This window comes from Peromyscus californicus, unplaced genomic scaffold (genome assembly GCF_007827085.1).
Source record: "Peromyscus californicus insignis strain IS unplaced genomic scaffold, ASM782708v3 Scaffold_9__1_contigs__length_137607984, whole genome shotgun sequence".
NCBI classification, from domain to species: domain Eukaryota; kingdom Metazoa; phylum Chordata; class Mammalia; order Rodentia; family Cricetidae; genus Peromyscus; species Peromyscus californicus.
This window is the reverse complement of record NW_026294617.1, coordinates 106,729,838-106,747,383: the sequence shown is the minus strand read 5'-3', so window position 1 is coordinate 106,747,383 and position 17,546 is coordinate 106,729,838.

Below are 17,546 nucleotides of genomic sequence, written 5' to 3'. Positions count from 1 at the left end.
CTCACCTCCTCTCAAGAGGACTGTTTTCTCTCTCCAAGAACCTGCCAAACCTCTCGTTGCAGCATATTTCTTCAATGAAAAAAATTGTGTGTGTGCATGTCCGCACATCTATGTGTACACGCACGTGTGAGGGCACGTGTGCAGAGAGAGGCCAGAGGTTGATGTTGCTGTCTTCCTTGCTCACTCTTCGCCTTATTTTATGAGACATGCTCTGTCACCGAGCCTGTAGCTATCCATTGATTCTGCTAGGCTGGCTTGGCAGGAAGCCCTAGGGACCATCCTGTTTGTGCCTTCCCAGTGTTGGCAATACCGGCCTCTACCACTTTACCCCGTTTTCCACGTAGGTGCTGGGGTCAAGCTCATGCTTGCACGTCAGACACTTATCTCAGCCATCTCCTCAAACATCCACAAAGTTTTTTTTTTTGGTTTTTTTCTGAGACAGGGTTTCTCTGTGTAGCTTTGCGCCTTTCCTGGATCTCGCGCTGTAGACCAGGCTGGCCTCGAACTCACAGAGATCCGCCTGGCTCTGCCTCCCGAGTGCTGGGATTAAAGGCATGCGCCACCACCGCCCGGCTACATCCAAAAAGTTTTTAAGACAAGGTCTCACATAGCCCAGGCTGGCTTTGAACTCTCTATGTAGTCAGGAGGATGTTCTTAAATTTCAGATCCTTCTGCCTTCTCCCCCACCCCCCAAGTGCTGGGGTTGGGGGTTTATCCTCCCAGACTCAGTTTCATGGGGGAACTAGGGCTTAAAACAAGGATTTTGTGCTCACTAGGTAAGCATTTTACTAACTGAGCTGTATCGTCAGCCCAATTTTTTTTTGACTGTTTAAAATTTTCTTTTTGCAAGTGTGTGTGTGTGTGTGTGTGTGTGTGTGTGTGTGTGTGTGTGTGTGTGTGTAAATGTGTTCCAGGTGCATGTGGGGAGGTCAGAGGACAGCTTGTGGGAGTCAATTCTCTTCTTGCCCCACGTGAATCCCAGAGACGGACCTCAAGTATCGGGCTTTGCAGCAGGTACTCCTACGGACTAAGCCTTATCCTTAGCCCTAATTTTCCCTTAATACACCTTTCTTTATCTGTTTTCATCTGGCAAATACTTTTTACCCCTGCCCTTTTGCCTTGTCACCGACACTCTTGGCGTGCTGTTTGGTGGTCCATGTAGGAAACTCTCTCCTTGCCTTGCTTGGCGAGTCTTGACTTTGGTCTTCATGGTGATCGGCTGACACACCTCTGAAGGGTTTGCCTGGGTCTCTGGTTCTCCAGTGAGACTTGAAGTCCTCCTGACTGACTGTGGACCTCCGCTGCCTGTAAAGGCACAAACCCAGGAGCTCTTTTCAGGCCCTTTGTGCAAGCCAACTTCTTGTTTGCAACTAAAGGGGCCTGGCCAAGGCTGCACTTTGGTGGGACCTACAAACAGTGGGAAAAGGAGGTCTGCTTGCTGTACTCTGTGAGGGGAAGGGGCCACTGTGGCATTCCTCTGAGAGCCCACTTTCCCAACCTGTGGTGTGGGTTGCCGAGACAGATTGTGGCGGGGAAATCAGTACATTTTGTTAGGGCTTTCTTCTCTTTTTCTTCCACTTCTCCACTAACGCCCTCCGCCCGTCATACGCCCCTGGCAATTGGGGAGAGGAGTGTGTGGCTGATGGTGTGTGTGCCCACCATCCTACTCTTGGTCAGAGTCCTTGATCTGAGATATGTTTGGCTAGCCAGGTTTTTGCTTTCTCCAAGGCAGTGAGTCTCCCTTGCCTTGTGACTGATTGGTGGCCATTTTTGGGTTTGGAAGCATTCCCTTTGAGGTTGGTCTGGCTTGACTGACGGAACAGGTTTGGCCTCTGAGTGGAACCAGATCGAGCATGTTGCAGCCAAGCCAGGGTGATGAGACAAGTCTTCCGCTTCCCTCCACCCACGACAATAGGAAGGCCTTTGCTCTCAAGGGATGCCTTCTGGGTAAAGAATGTGCCCTGATGAGGGAAGGACTCATGGGAAGGGTCTCTTTGTATTTTAGCTGACCTACCCCTAAGGTGTAGCCTCAAAAGTTGATCTAAATTTTATCCTTACATTCTCACAATGAAAACACTTGTTTTTATTTGTAACAAAATTTGTAATTTTTTTTTTTATCCTCTCTCTAATCTAGAATGCTGGTTACCTCACGGTACAATAAACTCTAATTGCATCCCACAATTAGGTACGTTGTGTTGTAATTTAGGGAAGAACTCTGAGATGTCTTCCATCCAAGCCTTTGTGTCTTTGTCCACGATCCTCGGCTGGAATGGGGAGTTGTCTGTGCCTCAATCTCTTGCCCGAGGCAAATCTCCCCTAAATGCAGCCCCAGATCATATATTTGATGATCGCTACGCCCCTCACCTTGCAGCTCTGCTCCTACCCTCGCACTTCAATGTTTCCTCCATTTCTTCCTTCCTTCCAGACTGCAGAACTTGGAACTCCTCTCCAGATTACCAAGATACACTCTCTCACATTCTCTCAAGAACTCCAGGTAGGAAACTCCAGCGGAAATGAAAAGTCACCACCTCTTCCTCAGAGAACAGTCTTCCCTTTTGCAGGGTAGATCTAGGAACGTTAGCACCTAGGAACGTTTGTTCACTTACATGTCTGATTCACCTCAAATACAATCCAAAGTACGGTTGACTATCCAGGCTACCTCAGCCTTTGCTAAGGAATCCAAAGAGCTCCTGGTAACTTTTTGATCTAATCTGCCAAGACAATCCTACCATCCCAATAATATGCTGCAGGCACAAAAAGGCATCCGGGTCTCTGGTCTTCTGCAAGTGACAAGTGTGAGAACATGTATGCTCATAAAAGAGTAACAGCCAGGCCAGGCTCCATTGCTATGCCTACTTTGGAGCCCTGCTCATCATATTAGGTCACAGATATAGGAAATGATGGGGAAGAACCTGCCAGGATCATACGGTTTCCTGTTTATTAAAGGAGATGTAAATGACCATCATCAAACCCATTAATTATACCGAGTTGTGGGAGATAAAAAAGGGTTTCCAAGAACCCCGCTCTCTTTCCACCTCAGCTAGCTGAAACCATGTGCAGATATGCTAATCTGTACGTCCAGAGTCTGAAAGGCTAAGCCATTCTGGCTATACATTTTATAATGTATTCCCAGCTATTGGATACAAAAGCTTCCAAACTCAGCCTTCCCTTTCACATTATTCCATCTGTCCTTCAAGGTCTTTGGTAGCCAGGAGGAGACTTTGAAAGTGAGAAAGGCCACGCTAGAGGAGGGAAGAGAGAAATGGTGAGCTTGGCAAATGGTTGCAACAATTGCCTGACCAGGGCTTGGGGAAATCTGAGCGCTCCACATCTTGCAGCCACATGGTTCAGTCTAAGAAAACAAACCTAGCTGCGGGTCAGAGGACTCTTCCTTTTTACGACTTTGGCCAGCTAGGATACCTCCGCATGCAGGACCCATAGCTACTGCGCTATAAGCCTCCCCCAGGGCCATATCCAATCTGCAAGGCAGGGCCCCATGGGAAGGAAGCAGGAATGTCCCTTTCTCTCTTGGGAGATAACATCAACCTCTATCACAGTCAGTCCTGAAAAAAGACAAATGCCCCTGACTTTGGCAAGTAACAATGTCCTTTTCCTTTGAGATCTGGTGGGACTTGGAAGCTACATAGGCCTCCAGAGTCTTAAACAGTGTGGATGATGCTTGAGTAACCCTGAATGTGGAAATACCAACATTATATTCCTTATCAATGTGGATGCTAATTTTTCGGACCATGACCACATTTTCTCTTTTGCCTTCTTGTCCTTGACCCTTATCAGCCGCCTTCATTATACCCCTCTTTACCTGTAAGCACATGAGCACCTTCTCATGTGTTCATTTTGAGAATGAGTCATTGCCTTCCTAGGTAGGGTCATTCTAAGACTCCAGAGGCTCTTATGATATCCCAACTATCTTATAACAGTGCAGAGCTGGCTGGAGCCCCAAAGGTCCCCCTTATAGTCTCTACAATAGATCTTTACGTCATCACCCAACGAAGCCTGGGATACCTCCATTCCTGAATTACTAATAGCCCCTTCTGTCATGATTGCCCTTAAGGATATTAACAATTGTCTATGAAGTTTCCAGAATCCTCTAAAATTTAAAGTGTGATTAAAGGTATATACACTCTCATTGATAAATTCCTGACTACCATACTTCTGTGTCCATATAGCTGTCCATGCAACAACCCTGTCTTGGCAGTAAAGAAGTCAGATGGATGTCTATAAAGTGGGATGGGGCCTGGAGGACTATAAGTAAGGCTATGATCTTGATCCATCTCATAGTTCCCATCTATGAGATACCCCCCACATCTCCTGGCATAAGGATGCTTTTTCTTATATTCACATTCACTCAAACACTCCTTATAGGCCTGCAAATGGCAGGACTCCGTTTGGATTACTCAGCACCTAACTGAAGACTCAAAGACAGAATCCCCACTATACACCTTTTGGATATGACTTAAGCAAAGACATGTCCTAAATTTGCCCCCAGAAGCAGCTTTCTTCAGCATGTAGACGACTTATTATTCCATAACCCAGTTCAGATCAAAGCAGTGTCTTAACTTTTCAAAAATTTGCCTCATGTGGACATAATGTTTCTCCACCAGAGGGAAAAACATCCCCATGAAATGTCCAGTTCTTAGAACATGAACTAAGCGTTAAAGCAAGAAGCCCTTCCAGTCACTACAGAGACCTCATTTTGACCAGCAAGGTCCCACGCATAACAACAGCTAAGGCCTTTTTTGGCCAGGAGGGGGGGATTTTGCAGAATCTGAATCTCCCACTTCAGCCTGATCACAACACCCCTTTATGTCTTGAGGAGACTGGAAGAAAAGCCATTAGATTGGATCCCTGAGGTGATAAGGACCCTGGATCTCTTAAAACCAATATTCATTTCCACCTCTGCCTCAACTTCCCTGTTCGTATTAAATGTTTTTCTCTGTGTGCACATAACCAAAATAGAATCCTACTAGTTTTAACCCACATTTTGGTACCCTTTAAATACTCACTTGCTCTCTATCCACTTCATCAGCTTTGTGGCACAGGGCTGGGTCCCTTGCCTTGGGGCACTGGCAGCTGTGGCTCTCTTGGTCAGAAGGCCTCTAAATAAACTCTGGGGACAGAGTATGATGGCTTACATGTTTTAGCAGGTATGTGAAACACTCAACTTGAGGACCTTCCACTGAGTCTCACACTCTTGTCTCAAACTCCAAAGGTTACCATAAGACTATGCCAAACCTTCAATCATGCTACTTAAAGCCAGCTCCTAAACCTGAGGCCTCTCTATAGCATCCCTGGGCAGAGACAATGGACTTTACCTGCACTGCTAGACCGGATATATATTCCTATTTGCTCAATCAGAGACTACCATCTCACAGGCGACAGTAGGTTCAAGGAGGCAGTGCATGGACCCCTGGGATATACATTAGTACACCACACAGAGGTAATTCCATGTCAGCCCCGCAAACAGAAATAATTGCTCTTCACGGGGCTTTACAATAGGGGCAGGAATAAGACCCAGTATTTACACAGACTGGGCCTGTGCATTTCTTGTGCGTCTATTTGGAGAAATATTCCTTACTACTTAGATCCTGGTCAAATAAGCCCCAGAGATTTGGGCTCTGCCAGAAGCCGTCTGCCACCCAACTCAACCATTTGTATTGGAATTCTAAAGGGACAGAACTGATAGACTGAATATGTGAAACTATATGAAAATGCAAAATATAGGCCGGGCGGTGGTGGCGCACGTCTTTAATCCCAGCACTCAGGAGGCAGAGCCAGGCGAATCTCTGTGAGTTCGAGGCCAGCCTGGGCTACCAAGTGAGTTCCAGGAAAGGTACAAAGCTACACAGGGAAACCCTGTCTCGAAAAACAAAACAAAACAAAAAAATACAAAATATAAAATGTATTAGATTGGTTCCCATTATATGGTCTGATACAACAATACCTTTGTCACAGGGGAGAGGCCAAGGATCCAGGAGTTGCTCTGTACAAGGTTGGATGCCTCAAGCAGTCCCCATTTGGTACTGAGGCCTTAGAAGATTCCGAATCTCCAGCCTGTGTTGGAAGCCCAGGGAGGACGGTTTTAATATTTTCAGATTATTGTGTGTGAGAGGACAACTTGGAAGAATAGGTTCTTCCCCTCCACCCTGTTGGCTCTGGAGATTGAACTTAGGTCATTGGGCTGGGCAGTGAATTCCTTTACCTTCCCAGCCATCTTGATGGCCCAAGTGTTACATTTTAAAATGAACCCATTCATTATTAAATAGTTGGTATACCTTTTCTTTTCTGTGGGCACAGATAATGATGAGAAGTGCACTTGCCTGATAGGCAGCTCCTCAACCCAGAGAGAGAGAGAGAGAGAGAGAGAGAGAGAGAGAGGTTTTAATGACAGTTCAGCAGTATTCCTGAAAGTTTCCCTTTGAGTGGTAGTGGCCCATTGTCTAGCAGGGGAGCTAAGTTTTTTTGTTTTTTGTTTTTTTCTGAGACAGGATTTCTCTGTGTAGCTTTGGAGCCTGTCCTGGAACTCGCTCTGTAGCCCAGGCTGGCCTTGAACTCACAGAGATACACCTGCCTCTGCCTCCCAAGTGCTAGGATTAAAGGTGTGCACCACCACTGCCCGGCTTGGGAGCTAAGATCTTAATATCAGAACTGGGCATCTATCAAAAGAATATTACCTATCTAAAGAATGTTATCAACTGTGTTCTTTAGGCTCACATACATCACAAAGAATTCTTGTACTCAAGAACAACTTCTTGTGTTGAATATATACAGGGGAAGTGCATCAGAATACGTCCTCACCAAACACAAACCCTTCATTCACTTGACTGTCTTTTGCAGAGGCCCTGAATGCTCAAGGGTAAAGGCAAACTCTTTCTCTTGACCTTGACAGCTCCCTGTCAGAAGCTATCAAAGTAAAAAGCTTTGACCCAGGGACTGAGGCAGAACTGTTGAGTGAGGAAGACGTGTTCATGATTATGAAAACCCTGAGGCGGAACTAGGCTTTTGAGTGACCACCACATTCTCTTATGACATTGCTTTTAACTTTGTTTCTTGAGACGAGGTTTCCTATGTCTCCCAGGATGCTGTCAAATTCCCAGCCTTACTCCCTCAACCATTCAGTGCTGGGACTACAGACATGAACCACTATACTTGGTAACTTTTTTAATTTTAAATTGTTTTGTGTATGGTGTTTTGCCTTCATGTATGTCTGTGTACCATGTACATGCCTGGTGCCTGAAGAGGCCAGAAGAGGTTGTTGGATCCCCTGGTACCGCACTTATAGATGCTTGTGAGCTGCCACCTGGGTCCTGAGAACTGGATCTGGGTCCTCTGAGAGACTGGCCAGTGCTCTTCACGGGTACTAAAACCTGTAGATATTCAAGCTCCGTAGATGGAAGGCCATCAGATTTCCATAGAACCTGTTCACATCTTCCCGTACTCTAAACCACTGTTAGATGACTTACATCGCCTAATCCAGTGCATTCACCATGCAAGTAATTCCTTAGGGCCGTGTTCAGAGAAGGAGGAAAAGAGCAAAGACTGGAATCTTCTTCTTAGCCACACCACGGCATGTGTGCAGTCGTCTTTGATGCCGGGATCCTCAAAGACATGATTTGGACAGGCCCCTAGGGCAGAAGAGGATTTGGGGTGACAATTTAGAGGCTGTCTTGTCTTGCTTGGCTGATGAAGAGCAGCCTATTTTAAATTACATGTTAGTGTGTGTGTGTGTGTGTGTGTGTGTGTCTGTGTGTACAAGTGTGCCATGGTGCATGTACGAAGGTCAGGGGACAACTCATGGGAGTTGTTCTCTTGTCCATGTAGATCTTGGCAACTGAACTGAGGTCCCAGGTTTGTCAACAAGTGTCTTTATTTACTCAGACATCTTGCTGACCCTGTACAATATATCTTTTGTTTGTTTATTCTGATTGCAAAATTCAAAATGGGGCCCAAGGTATTCGTTTCGTCTATACTAGAAAAGGCGGTTTGAGTGGCAAGGCTTATGTTGAACATGAGTTAGAAGAGGAAGTCAAATTAACCCTGTGAAAACCATGGAGCAACCACAGGAGACAGACATCTTGAAGTATTAAGGAAAACAGCATTATAAGAGATTGCCTGTTGAAATCTACCCATCCAAATAGTCCCGACGGGACCAGTGACAACTCTGTGAAATTTGTGCCAAATAGGGTGACATGGTGGTGGACTTCCAGGAAAAGAGCACAGGGGATGACTTTGTGCAGTTCACTTCACAAGAGAGAGCGGGAAAAGCCCTAGAGAAACACAAGGAAAGAGTTGTGCTCTAACCGCTGAAGTTATAGCTCATTATGATCCACCGTGAAAGCTTATGGTCATATGTGATGGGTCCCTAAGGCAGAGCTGTGCCTGACAGAGGATAAGACGGTATTGACTGAGGCTTTTGGAGAGAGAGGCATGATATTCATGGCAGTAGCTATGGGGTTTTAAAAGCATAGCGTACAAAATGAAACATTTTTTTAAAATTTATTTTTTTTATTTATTTTACATTTGGGCTGCAGTTTCCCCTCCCTCCTCTCCTCCTGGCCCCTCCCCCCTCCCTCCAACCCCTCTGTTCCCATTCTCCAATCCACTCCTCCTCCCTTTCTGTTTAGGGAAGGGCAGGCCTCTTAATTAAAAAATCCTTCATGACAGGAAAAAAAAAATGCCCAGACCAAGGTGGAAAAAGGTTTTCCCAGCAAGAAACAGTGTGGGACTGAGCTGCCCTCTGATGGTTAAGGCGATCTAAACCTAACTCTGAACTACCACAGGAGTTCAATGCCGAGTTGGAAGGCATAGCAAGTCTTGTCCATCCATGCAGCAGACGGCCGGGGATGCAGACATCTGGGGACTGCATGGCTCTGTGTAGTTAGGAAGAGCACAATCACTGATGCTCCATGCACGGACACGTTTTGAAATGAGCTACTGCCGGAGTCTGCTCCCTGCATCAGGCCTTGAGAAGGTCAGAACAGGGCACAGTGCCGGCTGCGTCTGCCGATGCTGGTGCCGTGTGTCTGCGCTTGTACCCCTGACACCAACCATTCTGTATTTTGGTCATTCAAGAGTACGTGGGGCCCGGAGTTCAAGTTCGTTAGGCCACAGTTTAGAATGCCTGTGAAGAACATGGCCCCAGCTTGTAGACATTGGCTGTCATGATGGACAGTCACAAATGGTTGGAGAGTTGCCAGGAAGAGGATTAGTCCAGAGGAATCACGAGTACCAAAGACAGTTGTGACAAAGAAGACACACCTTGGACAGTGAGCAAAACAGCACCGGATGAGGGCGGGCTGTTTTCCTTCTGGCTTTTGCTTTGTTTTGTTTATTAAAAGTGCAACATGGGGCTTGCTGGCTAACTCTCCTTTCATTCAATACTCTGTAAGACATGCACATTTATCCTTGTCTGGAAGCTAATGGAAATTTCCATATACAATACCAGTGCTTTAGATGTTTATACGAGACCATGAAGCCTCCGCTTACACTTTTCAAATTATTTTTTAGTTAAATTATATTAATTAATTAATTAGGGGGGGGCCTCATGTAACCTAGGCTAATTTTGAACTCATTATTTAGCCAAAGCTGGCATTGAACTCCCCACTCTCCAACTCCCACCTTCCCAAGTGCTGAATCTTCCCCTGGATGAGGAGCTTCTTTTAGCCAAGTTGCTCTAAGCAACATGAATCTTCCGTTTAAAGACCAACCAACCAAACAACAACAACAAAACCCCAAACCTAAAACAAAAACAAAACAAAATGTTCAGAGAGAAGGGGGGGAGGGAGGGAGAGAGAGAGAGAGAGAGAGAGAGAGAGAGAGAGAGAGAGAGAGAGAGAGAGAGGAGCCTGGTGTAGTGTTTTCAGTTCGTGGTTGCTTGACTCTGAGAAGACAGAGCTCCTGGAGGCAGCCCACTGTGTGATCAGTCATGCAAATTGAGCTTGCTGGGTGTTTGCCACAACAATGGAAAGCTGGCTCACACAGCCTACTGCAATCCAGCTAATAATCCACCTCCACCCGCTTCCTGAGAGAGAGTCTCACTACGTCACCCAGGCAGACCCGGATCTCACTAAGTATACCCGGCCGGCCTTGAACTTGTCACAGTTCTCTTGCTTCTGCCTCCAGAGCGCTGATGGGCGCCACCACACCCAGCTAAATGTAGTTATTTGACTTTCATAATCTCCTTGGAAAGACCCACCTCTGATGCTTTGGCGTCAACATGTTAAACCTCTTTTTGTCTGGTGTTCCTCTTATGCATGAGTTGTTCCTCACTTAGATTAACCCTTTAAAATTTCACTGTACCTTAATAGACGTTCTTTAAACGGTGTGGTATAGAAAAGCAGGATGTGTATGGACAGCATGAGGAGCCACAGGGAAGCAGAGGCCACCTTTCTCTGAGCTTATTGTGATACATTCTCTCTGCTGCTTCTGGAACTCAGGGGAAGATTATGAGTTCCTTTATTTATTTATTTTACTTTTTTTGAAACAGGGTTTCTCTGTGTAGTTTTGGAGCTGTCCTGGATCTCCCGTTGTAGACCAGCCTCGAACTCACAGAGATCCGCCTTGCCTCTGCTTCCCGAGTGCTGGGATTAAAGGCATGCGCCACCACCGCATGGCTACAAGTTCCTTATTTTGCATCCAAATACTTTTGACTTGGTCAGATCTGAAACTCTAACTAGCTGTTTGATGAGAATATGCTGGGTCTTATCAGAGACCTCCAATATGATAAAATTTTAGGAGAGAGTAAAATGAGTTTGCCAGAGTCTACTTAACTGAAGATTCTTCCATGCCCATCCTGTTCATTCTGTTGTTGAGACAGGGTCTTAAGTAGCCTAGGCTAGCCTCAAACTTTCTATGCAGCCGAGGCTGTAGGATTCCTGATTCTCCTCTACCACAGTCAAGTTCTGAACGGCAAGCCTGCACTCTTGTGAGGCGTCCTTTTCATTTTATGTTCAGAAATCAAGGGCCCAGAATCTGTGTCATTCTAGACAAACAGGTGTCAGCTTACTGGAGAAGACGTAGAGCTGTGGTGGCCACAGAGTAGATGTTTTGTTCTAGAGGAAACTGTTCATTTCTGAGCACGCAGCGCAGGGGAAAGGGTTGTGTGAAGGTCCCGAGTGCCCCCCCCCACTTCCTTAGACACAGACTTGCTCTGCAGACCAGGCTGGCCTCAAACTTAATGACATTCTCCCTTCCCACTAGTGCTGAGATTCCAGCCTTTGTCTGTGGATGCAGAGAGTCTGAACTCTGACGCTTGCACAGCAAACGCTTTACCTGCTGCGATCTCACAGCCCCAGATATACCTTTTTTTTTTTTTTTTTTTTTTTTTTTTTTTTGGTTTTTCGAGACAGGGTTTCCCTGTGTAGCTTTGCGCCTTTCCTGGAACTCACTTGGTAGCCCAGGCTGGCCTCGAACTCACAGAGATCCGCCTGGCTCTGCCTCCCAAGTGCTGGGATTAAAGGCGTGTGCCACCACCGCCCGGCCCAGATACACCATTTTAATTGGTACACAGAAGCATGCAAAAGACAGAGTGCCCCAAAGAAAGAAACCAACCCTCTTAAGGAAATTTTGGAAATTTCTCGAGGACATGAGTAAGAATCACAATGCCTTTGGTCTTGTAAACAGTAATTCCTGGAAAGAAGCTATCTTCATAGGTTGAGCGACTGATAAAATCTTCAATGAGTGCGGAGTTTGGAATGTTACTGAGCTGATAAACCAGTCACATTTTCTTCTTGACCATCTTTAGCCCCACAAGCAGCTACTCCTTGCTCACCTCTGTATCAGACCTAACATCCCAGTAAACAGATAAAAACCCTTGGAATGTAGTAACTTAACAAAATCCAATTCTCTACCAAGGGAAGGGTCAAGAATGCCATCAGATAGCCAGGCGGTGGTGGCACACGCCTTTAATTCCAGCCCTTGCGAGGCAGAAGCAGGCAGATCTCTGTGAGTTCGAGGTCAGCCTGGTCTACAGAGCGAGATCCAGGACAGGCAACAAAACTACACAGAGAAACCCTGTCTCAAAAAACCACACACACACACACACACACACACACACACACACACACACACACACACACAAAGAACACCATCAGATAGCAAGTGGAGTTGACAGCCTAGAGTGGAGATTCCTCTGCCCATTGTAATTGCCCATTTAATCTTTCTGCCACTGTATTTTCAAATTGCCTTGATTATAACTTTCTTTGCTCTACTACTATAAAAGCTCCATGACACTGCCTCCGTGTTGAAATGTTGCATTTGGGGAGACCTGAATATCTGTTCCCAGGCCAGGGTCACCCAAATATGCTTCCAGAGTAAATGATTTCTCATTGCCCTTTGGAGAGGGAGCTTCGGATTTTGCATCAACATTCTCTTGACTTTCTTTTTTTCTCACTTGCATCAAGTTGACACTGATTCCTTTAACAATTAGATCCTCAAATGAGCCAGAAATATCTGCATCAAATAGATCTCACTCTTTGTTCTTCAGAACACTCTGACCTATCACAAAGCAACCATATATATATATATATATATATATATATATATATTAGGTTCTTCAGAGGAATAGACCCAATAGATTGTGTGTGTGTGTGTGTGTGTGTGTGTGTGTGCGCGCGCGCGCGTGCACACGTATGTAGTCATCTTTATACTGGAAAGGTAGAGAACCTAGACACTGCTCAATCCAAGAAGCTGGATCCTTCAGATTCTAGTCCCAGTTTGGTGCTGAGAACCTCAGTGCTCCCTGAAGAGTTGCTGGCGTTGGGTTGGTGTTGGAAAGCTGAAGACCTGGGGACCGATGTCAGTGGAAGATGTCAAAGCAGCAGTGACAGATGTACTCCTTGGAAAGAAAGGAAGGCAGGTGCAGGCACATGACTGTAACTGCCAGCCCCCCCCCCCCCTTTTTTTCCCTTTTTTGAGACAGGGTTTCTCTGTGTAACAGTCCTGGCTCTCCTGATACTCACTCTGTAGACCAGGCTGGCCTCGAACTCACAGAGATCTGCCTGCTCTGCCTTCCGAGTGCTACTCCCAGCCTTTTTCATATCTGGAATCCCTGTTGAAAGGTGCTGACCTCCTTGAGGGTGAGTCTTGTCCCATCTCTGAAAACACTCCCCACATACATCCCCAAAGTGTGTTTCCTGGGTGATTCTAAATCCAGTCAAGTTGACAAATGAAACCGATCATCGGTACACTATCTCAAGCAGTGGTTCTCAACCTGTAGGTCTCAACCTACCGGGAGGGGGAGAGCGCAGAGGTGTCATATATTAGACACCCTGAATATCAGATAGTTATATTACAATTCACAACAGTAGCAAAATTATAGTTATGAAGTAGCAACAAATGGTTTTATGGTTGGGACTCACCACAACATGAAGAACTGTATTATAATGTTACAGCATTAGGAAGGTTTAGGACCCACCCATCTAAAGCTTTTTATTTTTGTTTCTTTTGTTTTTCCAGACAGGGCTTTTTGGTGTAGCCCTGGCTGTCCTGGAACTAGTTTTGTAGACCAGGCTGGCCTGGAGCTCACGGAGGAGATCTGCTTGCCTCTGGTTCCCGAGTGCTGGAATTAAAGACATGTGCAACCCACCCCCATGCCCACAGCTAATCCAAAGCTTAAAAAAAAAAAAGATACGGACTCATTCAAGAAGAACTGAGTGTCTCCTCCCCCACTCATGTAAAGTCTAGCTCCCAATGCTGTCTGACTCAAACCTGTGAGTTTTCTGTTTGTTTTTTTTTTTTAAAAATATTCATTTGCTGGGCGGTGGTGGCACATGCCTTTAATCCCAGCACTCCGGAGGCAGAGGCAGGCGGATCTCTGTGAGTTCGAGGCCAGCCTGGTCTACAAAGCGAGTTCCAGGAAAGGCGCAAAGCTACACAGAGAAACCCTGTCTTGAAAAAACCAAAAAAAAAAAAAAAATTTCATGTATTTATGTGCATCCTGTATATGCTTGGGGCCCGTGGAGGTCAGAAGAGGGCATGGGATATCCTGGAACTGGAGTTATGAATGGTTGTGAACCAACATGTGGGCATTGGGAATGGAACTTAGGTCCTCTGGAAGAACAACATGTGCTTTTAACCACTGAGTCGTCTCTCCAGCCCCAGATTCCCACCTTCAACACATTTGAAAGCAGCCAGGATATATACTTAGAAGAGAATCATGAGAAAGATCGTGCCAAGCACAGGTTTCTGAACGCTGCAATCATTTTGTTAGATCAATGTCATTAAGAGAGCTGACTAGAGGCGCTGGGGCTGCATTGTCCTTCACGACCAAGGACAAGAAAACAAAGGAGGAACAAGAATTACTTCACTGGAGTGTCTGGGGGCAGATTGCCAACAATGATGGGAAGTGTCAGAGACCATGCAAATAGAGATTTATGACAGCCTTATGAAAAAGGGAATTAAGCACAGAGCATTTCCATTCCCACCTCTCAAGATTAATCCTGAAGCAAGAGCACCCTGTTCGTATAGGAACAACTTTCCACCTGTCCCCTCTTATGTTATTGGACATCTGACACATTTGCTGCTAGAGAGCCGTGGAGCCTCTCAGGGGCCTTGAGTTCAAAGCGCACAGCTGTGGCTTTCATTTTACTGCTATGAAGTTTTGAAAAAAGAGCTCAACCTCTTTCTACCCAAGCTGCTGCACACTGCCATGGAGACCCACCCACATGAGGTCTTGCAAAGCAGCTGGTGTACTTCTGTGAACCAGCCAGGTAAGAGCACTCACCTTCTCAAGGCCCTGTGCAGAACCTGGGCATTGTGCCCTGAATAACTCGGCCCCACCTGCCTATTCAGGTAGCACCTGAATGGTGTATGCCCACCTCGAGAAATAGCTGGGTGGATGTCGCTGGGGATCTCACCTCTATGAGGTGCCTGAGAAGTATTTGCGTGGCTCTGCCTGCTCTCCTAAGCCCCAAGAAACAGTTCCAAATGCCTCCTCTCAGCAGTTCGCTCTACTGAGGCCTTGAGCAACAGAAGGGCATTGAAGACACCACAGGGTCACCTATGTAACCCTTGGCCACAGAATGTCATCCCATCTGGGTCCAATGGTGTGACCTGGTTCCTCTGTGGCCCTGACAGAAACCTTGCCCTATTACCAAGTAAATATATCCACCTGGATACAGTGCGCTGGCCCCACCCCTTCCCAACTGGCTCGATCTGGACAGGGGTCCTACACCCACGGCTGGACTAATTGTACCCAGAGCTATCAGCAAATCGGCCTTAGTCAGAAGCTGTATCACACCTGGTGTTGTAATGCCACAGTGTTGCTCTCTGTGTCACTGGGTCATCTGTGGGTATCACTGCCATGGATTACAGCTGAAAAAGCTGAAGGGTACACACTGGGGTGCCTGCCTGGTACCACAGCCTCAAAGCATCACACAAGGCACATCATCAGGTCAGTCTTCGACGATTAAAACCACCTACTAGTGGAAGCAATTGATCTGTCAGATGTACAAGCAGCAGTGGGGGGACACACGAGGCGTGCAAAAACAAGGTACCACATTTTCATAGGTGCACGTTACTCTCTAGCAAAGGATCTCAAAGAGAAGTAAGCTGATGAGTTGCCCGGAAGAATAATTCAAAACAAAAAATTTGAAGTACGTTTAATGACTTGTAATTCAATGAAATTATACAATTCGTATATGAAATGCAGATGTAAAATTTAACAAAGTAGTATAAAACATAAAAATAAACCAAACACAAATCTCAGAGTCAAAAAATTCAACAAATGAAATAAAAAGAGTAAATATAGTTAAAAGTCTCAACATTAGAATACATCAGGCAGAAGAAAGGCTTGCTCTCTCTATACCAAGAGATGAGTGGGGCTCAGCCCTCATCTGAGAACTTACTTTGTCCCACGGATGGTGGTCAACATTGAAACTCACAACCGATTTAAACAAGAGAATGCAAGTGTAGTGCCTAGCCACAAATGGGACAGCCATATCAACTCCAACCTGTACCCCAAAGCTCAGAGACCATTTCAGAAGAGGGGGCAGCCTGTAAGAGCCAGAGGTTGGGGTACAGTGCAGTGAAACAGTGTCTTGTGGACACGACAGGACTCGGGGCTCAGAACTCACAGTAGCTGTGGGGCGCTACACAAGAGCAGCTCAAGATCAAACCAGTCAATGTTCTAGCATGAGGGAGGCAGGGGCTCACAAGCCTCAACCGAGAAGCTAATGACAGGCAATGGCTCCCGGGGTAAGGAGAGTGAGTGTTTAAGGGCATGACCCCTGGTAAGTTAATCATACTTCAGTGGACAACCCCACACCCGTGAGGATAAGGCCAGCATAAATTGGACTCAGTGGTTTGTTATTTATTTACTTGATATTCTGTAGAAGTTCTGGATGTGGTGACTATGCCTTTAATTCTAGTACTTGTAGTACTTGGTGAGCAAAGGCAGGTGGGTATCTGTGAGTTTTAGGCCAGCCTGGTTTACATGGCAAGTTCCAGGCTAACCATGGCTACATGAGACCCTGTCTCAAAATATATATATATATGTGTGTATATGTATATCCTCCTATGTAGAGTTTACTCTGGGTTACCATGGTACAAGAACCAAAGCAGATAATTTTTTTTTTTGATTTTTCAAGACAGGGTTTCTCTGCATAGTTTTGGTTCCTGTCCTAGATATCTTGCTCTGCAGACCAGGCTAACCTCAAACTCACGGAGATCCACCTGGCTCTGCCTCCCAAGTGCTGGGATTAAAGACGTGCTGTAGCTAGAGTTTTCCTGCCTAGCCCACAGTCAGGGCAAATCTCTCTCACCTGCCAGTCCCACAGCCTCTCAGACCTGACCAAGTAAACACAAAGACTTATATTGCTTACAAACTGTATGGCCGTGGCAGGCTTCTTGCTAACTGTTCTTACAGCTTAAATTAATCCATTTCTATAAATCTATACCTTGTCATGTGGCTTGTGGCTTACCGGCATCTTCACATGCTATTTCTCATCGTGGTGGCTGGCAGTGTCTCTCTGACTCAGCCTTCCACTTCCCAGCTTTATTCTCCTCCTTGTCCTGCCTATACTTCCTTCTTGGCCACTGGCCAATCAGTGTTTTATTTATTGACCAATCAGCAACACACTTGACATACAGACCATCCCACAGCAATGTGCACCACCACCACCCGGCAAAGCAGATAATTCTTTTTTTTTTTTTTTTTTTTTTTTTTTTTGGTTTTTCAAGATAGGGTTTCTCTGTGTAGTTTTGCACCTTTCCTGGAACTCACTTTGTAGACCAGGCTGGCCTCGAACTCACAGAGATCCGCCTGCCTCTGCCTCCCGAGTGCTGGGATTAAAGGCGTGTGCTACCACTTCCTGGCAAAGCAGATAATTCTTAATGTGTCAAATTAATGGACTTATAAATTTAAGTAAAACTTGCAACCCTGGGTGACTGGTGACCAGCATGCAGTGTGTATTCTTCCTATTTGCAGAAATACTAGGAAAACTGACCACTTCCTCTGGACATTGTTTATTTTAACTCTTCTCAGAGGATTACCAACTCAGAGATTAGCTTTAAAGGATGCGTTTCAATCC